Raw genomic sequence first — 13,932 nt, forward strand, 5'->3', positions numbered from 1 at the left:
ACTCTAGTGCTACCTGCCCTTGCTAAATCTGACTGGAGCCTGTCCTTCCTGTGATCCTGGTAGTGTCAAAACTCCTCAGAGTCAAGCTGTCTCTGTGATCCTGTGATTCTGGGATCCTGGGATTGTTAGTTCAACTGGGAGTATGACTTTCTCTGTGTGTTGTGGGACTGGCTGCAAAGCTCAAATATAATCTTTTCATCCATAAAGGTAATTTAATTTATTACCCATGCTAAAACATGTATAGATGCTGGGAATGGAACTCGATATTTTAGACACTTGTCACTATGGTCTTACACACCACCGATAGACACTCTCTGTTTCCATGTTACTGTAGGTAAAATAGTTGCCAGTCTTTCTCCCACTATCTAACCAGTATGTTCCAGAGCCGGATAGCATCTGTATCTGTGTTCTTCATCCTCTATCGAAGCATCTCTGAGGCTTGCTTTTTTGTTTGTTGGAAGGCACAATCTCAACATGTAGTCAACCTGACCTTAAATGCATTCTTCTCCGGTTTCCAGAGCAATGGATTTGCAGGTTTACACCAGCACATTGAGCCCTGACAGTCACTGAGGGGCTTCCTCCGTGGTGTCTAGTGTTCAGCATAAAAGCTGTGCTGTGACTAGGCTTTTGAAATATTGACTTCTTACTTCTGGGCACCTCATTCTGTTTATCTATTAATATATAACAGATTTCCGCAGAGCTCCATCATTTTGCTGGACCACATTCCAGTTAGGAATTCAGGTAGAGGATGGTTAGTTAAATCTCTCATTCTAGATGTCAGTTTAGACCATTTCCTATACATTTCTGATTGTCTAAGGAGGCTAATGTGCCACCTTTTTAGGCAGCTCTCTGTAATCCCAAGTCTGCTCATTTGCTAGCTTGGGCTTCCTCAGAACATCTTTCAACATGACAGGTGTGCCTGAATCCATTTCCAAGCTTAAAACAAAAACTTCAATATACTTTTCTTAGCTGTATTCATAAACATGTCTCATCAATTCTAACATTGTTTATAAGAAGTTTACAGTGCAAAGCCATGTTTAAGAACTAAGAATCATATGTCTACGAATGCTATGAAATAATTTTTACTTAGGAAGATGAAGAGGTTTGTGAACTATTAACCAAAGATTTTTTTAAACATAAATTTATGTATATAATAAAATTTTCATATATAATGACATATAGTTTAAGTATATTTTCTATATTTCCTATTATTTATTATATTATATAATATGTTTTATATATAATACATTATCACATATAGTAAATTACATAAATATATATGTTATTATTTTATGCTCATACCTGCACATAGATGCAAAGGTTTCTAAACTGAAATTCTTCATCCCATTTTAGAACTCTGTTACTACCTTCAAGAGAGAGCACATTGTATGGCTCTGCTCAATATACTTATACACGTATGCATACACATTCACATACATATGTGTTTGTTAGGGTGGGGGGAAAGTCAGAAGAAGGTGTTGGATTCTTTGGAACTGGGTTACAGGTCATTACCAGCTGCCTAAAGTGGACGCTGCAAACGGAACACACTCAAGTCCTCTGCAGTCAGTGAGCACTCACTATGCAGAACTCATCCTGCCTCAGATGCTTCTTCCATACCTACACAACTTCTAGGACAACAGTATCAGGTTGTAACACTTTGGTCAACGTTTATCTCCAAAAAATATTTATGTTATGATTCTTAATATTATCCAAGTTACAGTTATGAAGTAGCAATGAAAGGAATTTTTATGTTTGAGGTCACCACAACATGAGGCACTGGAACTGTATTAAAGGGTTGCCTCACTAGGAAGGTCGAGAATCACTACTTCAAGGCACACACAAAAGCCACACAAAACAAAGGAAAAGAAAACAAGTCGTTTTTTTTAAATGTAGTATTTAAAATTGGACAAAATATGTGTACTCCAACTTTAAATATTGAATTTTTGCTATAAATATTCTAACAACACTATTTGAGTACAAGTCATTTAACAATTTAATCTTGTATATTGTAATTTTGATACAAAAGAAAACTTTATGCCATCAGTTTGAAAAAGGTCACTTGTCTTACAAGTTGACTTTCCATTGTTTGAACGTTTGTTATTTTCAAAAATCATCAAATCTGACCTTTAGCTCAGAGATAACTTTTGGCCTCTTGCTGCTACAAGTTCACTAAATACTAGCTTCTAAAAATACATCAGAAGCATGTTGCAGAAGCTGGTGTCCTTCGGGAAATGTAAAAATATAGTGCAAATACATGATAAATAAATTCGGATATTTTATACTACTCTACTATCTAGCTGGACTGTAGGTGAAAGAAAGTTTTAAAACATAACTTACTGCTTGCTTCTTCCTAAACCTTGTTTGTCTTTATAATTCTTTGTGTTTATGGGCATATGTGTTGATTGCATGCTTTGATATACTTGGTATAAGAGAATTTGTGTGTGTGTGGGGGGGAACTCTTTATTCACTACTAAACAAATCTTCTAAGAAATTTAGATAGACATATTTCACCAATCACAATTTTCATAACAGAGAAAGAAATTGGTGTTAAGTAGCTCTTGAGAGCTAAGTACCGGTCAGGAGATTTCATGGTTAAACTCATGGTATGAAAGTTCTTGAGCCATGAAAAAATATCCTTGAAGCTGACGAGACTATTAACCTCTTAGTGAGAAAGGAAATAAATCTGCATTGAAAAAGGCAAATAGGAGATTTATTTAGAATTTCAGTCTTATTGCTACTGCACTTTAGCGAGCACAAGAAGTAGTTGAGTCTTCCTTTTCATCCTGTTATCTTCGACTCAGCGCGCCTCTGCATCCCCGTGTGACCATGTCTATGACCATGTTGCAGATCCTGTTATCTTCGACTCAGCGCGCCTCTGCATCCCCGTGTGACCATGTCTATGACCATGTCGCAGATCCTGTTATCTCCGACTCCGTGTGCCTCTGCATCCCCGTGTGATGATGTCTATGACCATGTCGCAGATACATCAAAATTTAGAACCTTAGAGCAATAAAACTTCACACCGCACACTTTCTGTGGTCCTCACTCTGGACCTTTTATGGAATTACTAATAAAGATGCCAGCCAGACAGCAGCATCTGAAAGACTGAATAGGGAAGAGAGTCTACCTGACAGGCCAGTCACACGGCTTAGAGGCTTCTATTCCTCATAACATAGGTCTCGAAGAGCTACAAAAATGGCTTTCTCCAAAGCTAAGGGTGGGGAGAGGAGTGAAAACCAAGCTGCAGCTTGTTAGCCTAATTTAGAGTGATACGCTGGCATTTGTGCCATACCGTCTTGGTTACACAGACAGAGAGCCTCCGGAGAGAGAGAGAAGACAGCCATTAGCTGCGAGTTCAATGAGGAATATGGGTCACGAGACCATCTTGAAATTACCACAATTAAGACCACGATATTTAAAATGAACATTTATTTCAAGATTTTTTTGTCTCAATTCTATTCAGTCTATTTTCTTTTAAATATAATTTACAAATTAAAGCTATGTTGTAGTGATACATGCAAATGTACACATATATGTATACTGTATATAATTTGAAAAATTAAAATAATAATTTAGCTTGGTTTTTAAAAATTAAAATAAAAATTTAAATAAATTTTTAATAATTAAAATTAAATGTACCTATATGAATATGATCATGTATGTGTATATTTGTTTTCTATAGTCAGTTTTATTTGACAGTGTTTTTGACAAAATACCCAGTGTGAATAGTTTTTGCCATTTTCAGATGCCATTTAACAGCAAACTATTTAATAACTTTTCTTAATTAAATCAACATCTCATATATTTATATATATACATGTATATATAGTTTTCCATGAAGAATTATTTTGTGCAATTTGCAATTTAATATTACATATTGTATTCTTGAATCTTTTGTTTGTTTGTTTGTTTGTTTGTTTGAGACAGGGTTTCTTTGTGTAGCCCTGGCTGTCCTAGAACTCATTCTATAGACCAGGCTGGCCTCGAACTCAGAAATCCGCCTGCCTCTGCCTCTCAAGTGCTGAGATTAAAGGTGTGCACCACCACTTTCCCGCTGTATTCTTGAATCTTAAACATTTTAATAGCAATGGAGTAACTTTGCATAATTATCAGAGGTTATACTATTATAAACAATATCATTAAGAATCTTTTTACTATTTCATAAAATATTTCCTGGCTTCACTTTCTTTGTTACAAATCGCTGTACAGTAATAACTTAAATGTTATTTGTTAGGCAGTTCTGGCATAAGGGTTAACAATGCCATATATCTAGCCCTCAGTGCACAAACTATGCCTTTCCTAATATTTGCTAAGATTCTTTAGTTTGGAGTAGTATCAGGAGTTGTTTATAACATGGAGGATGGATGAAATAGATGCTTCTTTAAAATAAAAACCACTTCATGCACTATCTATTCTCTCTCATATGGAGGACCATTCTCTGAGGATGCAGATGTTAGTCCTCTTGAGACAGAGTCTTCCTTTGTCAATATATAGCTTATTAATATAAATATAACATGTTAGATACAAGTTTTGTGCTAGGATTTATCTTGTTAGATTGTATGCTTTCTCCTTTGAGGAACAAATGTAAGTTCAAAATAGAGTTCTCTGTCATTTTTAGAGTTGACTTTTCTTCCTACAAACATATTCATAAAGAAAATTGACAAATTTCAAGATTAACTACTTTGAATGCTTGCTAGATGTCATCTAAAGTACCTAATAGTTACATAGTGTTAACAACCAAATAAAATGCTCATCTAAATAGTTGATATTGATACAAGGGTATTTAATAATTTCAAAGCTGTAAATCTAAACTGCCAACTACTCTTGGTAAGTTAACTGTTCACATCAACCCCTAATACCACTGAGATACGCGTTATCAACTTTGCTAACCTACTGTAAGGTGTCAAAGTAGATAAGCCAAGTGACTCTCTGAAGCAAAGGGGACAGAGAAAGACTCAGCTGCAGTCACTTTCAGTGGAATTTTCAAAAACCTCCAAAAGAACTGTTAAAGAGGTGTTTCCAATTAGAAAAAACAAAGTGAAAGCACTTTGCAGTTAAAATACCTGTTTAAGCCACTGTACGGGAGCCATGCTCAGATGATAAAACAGTTGTCAGTCCCCTTGTTACATGCCTTACAAAGACAACCTTACAAAGGTCCTTGGTTGGTTCCTTACAAAGACAACCTCCCCTTCACATCTTCTATACAGGTGTTCCTTTGCAACAGCGATTTCGTCCTCTGCCTCAACTTCACTTTTACAAGTTGTATTTTTGCTGACTTAGGGGCAGTGCCATCGTGGGCTCTAGTTCTACTATACAGGTTCCTTCAGAGAATTGATTTTGTGTCACATTCTAGATTTTCTTCCAAAGTAGTCGTAGTTTTGATCCTTCTGTGCAGCTTCTTTCTGGCTTCTGGAACATGGCAAATATGCACATGTGTTTGAGTTAGTCTAGGAATGCAGATTTCCCCAGGCCTTTGCATTTTTTATTTTTATTTTTGGATGTCAGTACAGTGACACAACCAGTCTTTCAGTCCTTAGAACCCCCACTGTGTTTCAGACACTTAAATCTACCTCATCTTGAGGACAATTAGAAAGAGTTACTTTTTTTTCCTGTGTTTTGCATCTGTAATTTTGCTTCCTCTCTGGCTCATCTACCTTGGCTTGAGTAATAGTTAAAAATAGCTGTTCTAACCTCCCCTTCTGCAAACACTTTTTACTCAGGGACCTCAGTCATGTAGGCTAAAATTCAAACCATTACCTCACCATTAACAAGAACAAAAAATTAAAAAGATGCTATTCAGCATGTAAACACAAGAAAGTCCGGATTGGGACCATGCCCCGGCACAGCTTGCCGCTCACCATAGTGGACTTCTTTAACTCTCCCGGTACTGGTTGACTTCTTGAAGGTCTGATTTTCTGTGACAGTCTCAAAACCCCACATTAAAAATATTGTAGCCACCAAGTGGCTTTCAATATTTCAATTCAAGCGTTTTGCTCTTTAAGTCTGTTCAAAATGCAGCACCCTTAACTCTCAGGAAATGCAACTCTCAAACTCAGTTTCAGTGCATGTCATAAAAATGATAACTTAGCTTGCACTCTCCTTATTTTTGAACGAAGAGGACTTTCTTTCTTTTCACAATTAGTTGTTATGAAAAATTAAAACTATTTTTATATTTTATAAACACTTCTATAATTGATGTAGAAATTATTATATTACACTAGTCCCCAATGCCTATTGATGTTAACATCCAGGCAACTCGCTTCAAGTATTATCGTTATTAATATGAGCAACAAATATTCTACATTATTATCAAATTGTATATGCTATAAAAGTCCATGTGTGAAGAGTACTTATATGCTCATTTGTTTTTGCCAAGAGTAACAATATATTATGGCTGGGCGGTGGTGGCACAAGCCTTTAATCCCAGCACTTGGAAGGCAGAGGCAGACAAATCTCTGAGTTCGAGGCCAGCCTGGTCTACAGAGTGAATTCCAGGACAGCCTGGGCTACACAGAGAAACCCTGTCTTGAAACAAACAAACAAACAAGAAAACAAACAAAAAAACAATATATTATGAAATATGTCATTGATGCTACCACATTGTCTTTTTCTAAAATATAAATGATCTTAAACTAATATTATTATTCTATTATATATGTAATATGATGTACTTTAATGTAAATAATAAAAATAAAGTCCAATGTTATTGGTCATTTATCAGAAACTCAGTAAAGGCTGTTGTTCCTATTATCTGCTCTAACGGTGTAAGCAACTCTGTGAAGTTACTGGCATTCACATTTTTATATAACCAAGTTGAAGCTCAGTCAGATAGTAAACTGCTAATGATCATGAACAAGCTGAGAATGGTTGTGTAATCTATTTGTTTTATCTTAATGTTCATAAAAATGGTGTGTTGTGATTTGTTATAAAATTTGTAACCACCACACACTTCTAATTAATGGTAGGGACTTGAAAGGATGTTAGACCTGAATTTATAACAAGTAATTCTATCAAATTTTGCAAATAAAATTCACTCTATTAGTACAAAGTAGAAGTGATTCTACCTATACACATATATACAAAACATGTCCTAATATATTTATATGATTATTGATTAATTAGTGTCACAAACACTGCCCCTTTCTAGTTTCCCCCTTAAAGAGTCCCCCCCACTCCTTCCCCTTCTCTTCAAAGGTGGGACCCCCTGGGTATTCCCTGACCCTGGAGCATCATGTCTCTGCAGGATTAAGTGCATCCTCTCCTAATGAGGCCAGACAAGGCAAACATGGAGACTGAGATAAATATTTGTTATATATGTGCCAGGAGACTTGGTCCAGCCCATGTATGCTCTTTGGTTGGTGGCTGAGTTTCTCAGAGCTCCAAAGGGTCCAGGTTAGTTGATTCTGTTGGTCTTGCAGTGTAGTTTCTGTTCCCTCAAGGGCTTCAATCCTTCCCCCAACTCTTTCAAAAGAGTCCTTGACCAATGTTTGGCTGTGGGTATCTGCATCTGTTTCAGTCAGCTGCTGGTAGAGTCTCTCAGGGGACAGTCATACTAGGTCCCTGTTATGCATGTCATTTTGGGTCTGGATTACTTCACTAAGGATGATATCTTCTAGTTCCATCCACTTGCCTGCAAACTTCATTATGTCCTTATTTTAAATAGCTGAATAGTGTCCCATCAGGTAAATGAGCCACATTTTCTGTATCCATTCTTTGGCTGATGGACATCTGGATTGTTTCCAGTTTCTGGCTTTATGAATAAACTTGTATGAACAAAGTGGAGCTTATGTTCTTGATCTTCACTAACTTTACATCTGACAGAGGGCTAATATCCAAAATATAAAAAGAACTCAAGAAGTTAGACTCCAACAAAACAAATAACCCAATTAAAAAATGGGGTTCAAAGATAAATAGAGAATTCTCAATAGAGGAATACTGACTGGCCGAGAAGCACTTAAAGAAATGTTCAAAGTCCTTAGTCATCAGGGAAATTCAAATCAAAATAACCTTGAGATTTCACCTTACATAATTCAGAATGGCTAAGATCAAATAGTCAAGTGATCTTAGTCAGTGATCACATGTTTGCCAGGACGTGGAGAAAGGGGAACACTCCATTGCTGGAGTGGAATTGCAAACTTGTGTAATCATTCAGGAAATCAATCTGGCAGCTTCTCGGAAAATTGGAAATAGTTCTACCTGAAGACCCAGCTATACCACTTCTGGGCATACCCAAAAGATGCTGCACCATATTCAAGGACATGTGCTCCCGATATATTTTTAATTGAAGATAATTATTTAGATAAGGTTGCATTGTTGCTATTTTAGATTGAGATAAATAAATATTTATTAATCAACACCATAATCATTCTACAATTCTGTATACGTTGGTCTCAACAACTTTAAGGTGAAATAAAAGATGAGGAAATTCTGATTTTTGGGGGGGGGGGTATTGATTCTGTTTCACTCAGTTGAGCTGAAGTAGGTTACCAGAGTTCTAATAATACCTGTTTTTTGTTCTGGTATATAAAGCAGGATACTAGTGTGATATTAGAGGAAGAAAAGCCATTATCATTAGTAACCAAAGAGCCTACAGGGCTCTTATTACATGTCTCTGATTTCATTTAACTTCTCATTTACCTGTAGCAATGAGGTGTGAAAATCACTCTTTGGTTGTCTTAAGTATCAGTGAATGGCACCATGCACGTCTCTTAACGACTTAATGGAAATGGGTGAGATTCACCTCATATTTAATTCCTGTGTATAAGTGAACAAGACAATACAGGAGACGGTGTTGTGCTTCTGCCCCAGTGCAGGAGTCATTGGTTCCTTCAGGTCTAGTAATAGTAAGATCTCCTTCATAAGATCTTGTTCACACAGAAGTGCTTTCCCGGTCACTACATTCTTACACAAATTGCTCATTGGAATTTAAATTAACTCATGAAGCATATTTTTATCCTGGCGGCAGCCATGTAGACCCATATACAGTAATGGCACTAAGTTCTTCTTAAGTAGAATACTGACTTCTCATTCAAAATATAAGCAAGTGCAATTTTTTTATTGTTGTTTTGAGATAATGGCTCCCTAATATTGCCCTGGTTGGCTTGAAAATCCTAAACTCAAGCTAGTCTCTTACATCAGCAACCCAACTAGTGGAACTATAAACACATGCCACTATACTCAGTACAAAAATGCAATTTCTTATACTTTAGTATGTAAATATTTAAATCTGTCTCATGTCTAAATAAATAAAGTTGGAGGATATTAAATTTGTGAAGATTTCTTTATTCTGTCCTCCATAAGAGGTTAATTTCATACATATCAATTTAATTATTAAGAGCTTAGTTAAAAAGAAATTAGAATTTCCGCCCCTATCAATTTGCTTTGCTTTTATTTATAATGTTAAATGACTTCCTGTTCTTTCTGTTCTATGAGGGTATTTAGTGAGACTGTGAGATTCTGAGTAATAGACTCCATTGGAAAGATTTTTTAAAGACAACCTAATAGCGTCCATCTTCCAATTTGTATTGTATATGAACTCATTGCAAGAGAAAGAAAAATGATATTTAAACAATTTAATAAACACTTTGTACTTTCCTCCAATAGAAAAAAAATGCCTAAGGTCCTGCAGTTTCTTTATTAACCTAATTTCCATAAATGCTATTAATTTCTCTTGATTAAACCTTGTGAGAGTAATTTTTTTTAAAAAAATTGAAGAGAGGCTGGGGAGATGACTCAGTGAATAAACTTGGATCCCCAGCCAAGTAGGCATGGAATGCACCTGTAATCCTATGCTCAGAAGGGCAGAGGCAGGGAATCTGTGGTAACGTGGACAAAGTCAGAAGAGACCCTGCTTCAGTAAATAAAGGGAAGAGCAATTGGGGAAGACACTTGATGCCCACAATTAATCCCCCCATCTCACACACACACACACACACACACACACACACACACACACAGTGGGATAAACACCAAAACAAAACAAATTTCTTGACCATCATTTCTTAATCTTATAACCTATGAGACAAACAAATAATAAGGCTGTTATGTATCAATCTTATTGAGTACATAGAGTCACTCAAAAGTAGTAACTTGTAGGGAAAATATAGTGTGGCAATTTAAAAATTGTTTTCTATCAATGGCTCCATAAAATTCTTTCTCATAATTTTTAATAAGAAATTATACTCAAAATGCTAAAGAAAATATTTTTCTCAAAACTCTAGAAATTTGTATCATCTCTCATTTCTGTCAAAACACATACCTAGAGAAAACTCATACTTCAAGGGAGATTGAAGTTGATCATTATAAATGATGTATCACTTTCTCTTCTCAAGGAAGAGAACTAAATTCTTGACATTGTTTTAACTTCTAAAACTCAAGTGACAAAATATATAATTCCTAAAATTAAATTATGTAATAATGTTATAAGTAAACTCTTACTGTGTGCAGTATACTAATTATGCTAGGCCAATAATGATCACATTCTTTTATTTTTCATAGTTTGGCTAAGGTTAAATGCTATTTGAGTATGGTGAATCTCAACTTTTCACTTAATGATATCTAGAACACCCTAGAAGATGAGCCTCAAAGCATGCCCATAACATTGATTATGTTAGTTGATATGTAACAATTTTCCCACCATTACTAACACCATTACCTGTCTGGGGCTCTGGATGTAGGAGCAGGTGAATTGACCCCAAGAATTCTGTTTCTCTGCTTTCGAACTGTAAATGGAGTATGACCGGTGCCTCAAGCGCCTTTTGCTTTATCTCCCCTCCCTTTCTAACCTATACCCTGGGTCTCTGAGTCCAGATCCTGATGTTGCTTTAGGCAGGGTGTTTTACTAGAGAAACAACCACCACAACAAAATTACTAGTACAATATAGTCTACTGTTTTTATACTGATAAAATGAATACTTTTGAAGATGATTTATGGATTACAATAACATGCATTCTGTTCATATAACCTCTTTGTAAGGCTTTCCATTATTGTTAATATTTTCATTTGTATCAAAATTAAGTAAGAGCTTTCTTTATAACATTTGGCCTCTCTCTTCTCCATGTGACCCCAACCACTCATTTAAGTTATGTTATTCAGACCTTGAAAGAGCAATTCTCAACTTCCTATCCAAAAAGAAAAATACAAAAAAACAAAAAACAGGATAGTTAAAACAATCCTGAACAATAAAACAACTTTTGGAGGAATCATAATTTCTTATCTCAAGCTGTACTGAAGAGCAATAGTGATTTTTTTTAAAAAAAAAGTCCTGTATGATATTGGCATAGAAACAGACAGGTTGATCAATGGAATTGAGTTGAAGACCCAGAAATAAACCCACACAGATAAGGTCACTTGACTTTTGACAAAGAAACCAAAAGCATACAATGGAAAAAAAAAACCATCTTCAACAAATGGTGTTAGTCTAACTGGATGCCTGCATGTAGAAGAATAAAAATAAATCCATATTCATCACACTGCACAGAACTCAAGTCCAAGTGGATCAAAGACCTCAACATAAAACCAGATATACCAAATCTCATAGAAGAATAGGTGGGAAATACCCTTGAACACATTGGTACAGGAGACAAATATTGATAAATGGTACCCCATAAAACTGAAAAGCTTCTATAAGGCAAAGGACACTGTCCATAAGACAAAACAGCAACCTACAGATGGGAAAAGATCTTTACTAACCCTACATCTCACAGAAGGATACTATCCAAATATATAAAGAACTCAATTTTAATCCAATTAAAATTGGGGTACAGAGATAGAGAATTCTCAACAGAGGAATACTGAATGGCCGAGAAGCACTTAAAGAAATGTTCAAAGTCCTTAGTCATCAGGGAAATTCAAATCAAAACAACCCCAAGATTCCACCTTACACCAATCAGAATGGCTAAGATCAAAAAACTCAAGGGACAACACATGCTGGCCAGAATGTGGATCCTATTGCATAGATTCTTTGTATAAACATACAGGAGAACACAAATTAGTTCTTTCCTCTCTACTGTTTTCTTTACTTTTCTCCCCTCTTCCTCCCCCTTTCTCTTTCCTCCCTCTCATACCTCTCATTTCTCTTAATTCTCTCTCTCCTTCTCTTCCTGTTTCTTCTTTATTTGGGGTACTATGTAAAGCAATACTGACTTAGTCTTCCTCTGTGAAAACTGTAAGAACCACACTCTATAAGAGTATTTTGGTTTTAAATGCCATATCATCTTTGCTCCATCATAGCTGTCAAACTGTAATTATAAGATGGGAGAAGGCCCTTTGATGTTTACTTACATCATTGATGTCCTCATGATTGTTTCAGACTCTTTTAGAATGTACTTGGATTATTCACTGGACACCCCGTTGACTCTGTAAATTGAAGACAGTGTTTATTCTTCTCTCAATGTGAATCCATTTATAGGCAATCTATTCTACTTAACCCAATATTTTTATTCTGCCAAAGTTGTCAGTAAATGAGAAATTAGATGAAAATGACTTGTACTAGTAACATTATTCTTTTATTGTCCTAATATATTTAGAAAGATAAATTAATTTTGTAATTTGTCTACTAAAGGTTAGTTCTATCAATTTGACTAGATTAAGGAACAACTAGTAGATTAGCAATATCCTTAGATATGTCTATGAGAGCATTTCTAGAGAAAGATATCATAAGGTATCTGAGTAGATGTTTTAATTATTGATGGATTCCTCCTCAGATAGAAAAAAAATAAAGGTATACAGAGGGCCTGTCACTGCTCATATTTTGTCCTGGGATCTCACTGCAAATATTTCTCCTTATTCTTGTCTATTGGTATTTGAAAAAAGTTCTCTTCTTTATGACTATGATGTCATGGAACCAGAACCAAGTGACCATTAACTAAACCACCTGAAATCACCAGACAACATTTTCTTAAGTTGTTCTCTCACACTTAAGTCAAAGTAACTGGTATAATCATTAACAAATCAGTATTTCTAGACATAATAGCACAATAAAGCGTAGATTATTGTGATTATTTTCTATTGAGTTGGAAGTATTATTGAGTTTCATAATGACTGCAACATGTAACAGGCCATTGATGAAGGAGACTATAGAAACTGTGATTTGAAAATTTAAAGACCAAGTTGTCACTATTTGTGAGGAACTGTCAAAGGAAGTTGCACTATATGAGCAGGTTACATACACATGTGGTAGAAATGACAATCTGAGCATTATAAAAATGTGTCTAAATAGACAAAATATAGTAAAACGACTATCCTGTATAGAGTGGTGAATTCTTTGTGCTAGAGGAATATCTAGCAGGGAGTAGCAAAGGACATTCATTGAGGATCATATGTTATGATTATTTCACTAGAAACATCACTGGGTTCCTTGTCCTTTACAACCTAACAGTCTGTGATTTGATGAAATTTTCTTTATTAACTGATAACATGATACTGTGCTAAACTAATAAATCAACCTTCTTTAACTGAGGTAAAATGACAGCTGAATGATGTTCATGTAAGGTTAGCATACAGTGATTAGACTTCAATTTAACCATGGGTCATCCATGGGAGGATTATGTTTTACCCTGTGGTTGGTTTATTTTTGAAATATACTTTATGACTTTGTGTGTTTCTATTCTCCCAAGATTTAAATTGACTATCTCAAAGGAAACATCAAAGAGAAAAAGAGAAAATAAAAGGTAAAATATAGAAAAATAGTTCTTAACACCAGTAATATCTTTAGGATATCTTACTTACCCCCCCCCTCAGAGTTTCTGACATAAGAAAATGAGCAATGGCAGAGACTTCCTGTTTCCTATTGTTGGGTCAGAACTGAGGTGAAGGCACATAGGACAGATACTTGAAAAAAATCATCCAAGCAACACACCAAACTGAACACTTAAACAAATTGATACAAAGCCATAAGGAAATCACCTCAAAGCCTGCATCCTGTAGATTGT

General features: G+C 35.5%; 1 long non-coding RNA gene across 2 annotated transcripts; it reads right to left on the minus strand.

Annotated features, from left to right (window-relative positions):
- Nucleotides 1–2,697: 2,697 nt before the first annotated feature.
- LOC116089320 lies at nucleotides 2,698–12,795 on the minus strand. Of its 2 annotated transcripts, none has more exons than XR_004118277.1 (3): nucleotides 12,770–12,795; nucleotides 12,284–12,358; nucleotides 2,698–2,964 (listed from the first exon to the last, which is right to left on the minus strand). It is a non-coding gene; the product is annotated as an uncharacterized LOC116089320 (long non-coding RNA). The 2 variants fall into 2 exon arrangements; XR_004118276.1 differs by having other exon boundaries at nucleotides 12,729–12,781.
- Between the last annotated feature and the right edge of the window lie 1,137 nt (nucleotides 12,796–13,932).

Source organism: Mastomys coucha, unplaced genomic scaffold (genome assembly GCF_008632895.1).
Source record: "Mastomys coucha isolate ucsf_1 unplaced genomic scaffold, UCSF_Mcou_1 pScaffold14, whole genome shotgun sequence".
Classification (NCBI taxonomy): Eukaryota; Metazoa; Chordata; class Mammalia; order Rodentia; family Muridae; genus Mastomys; species Mastomys coucha.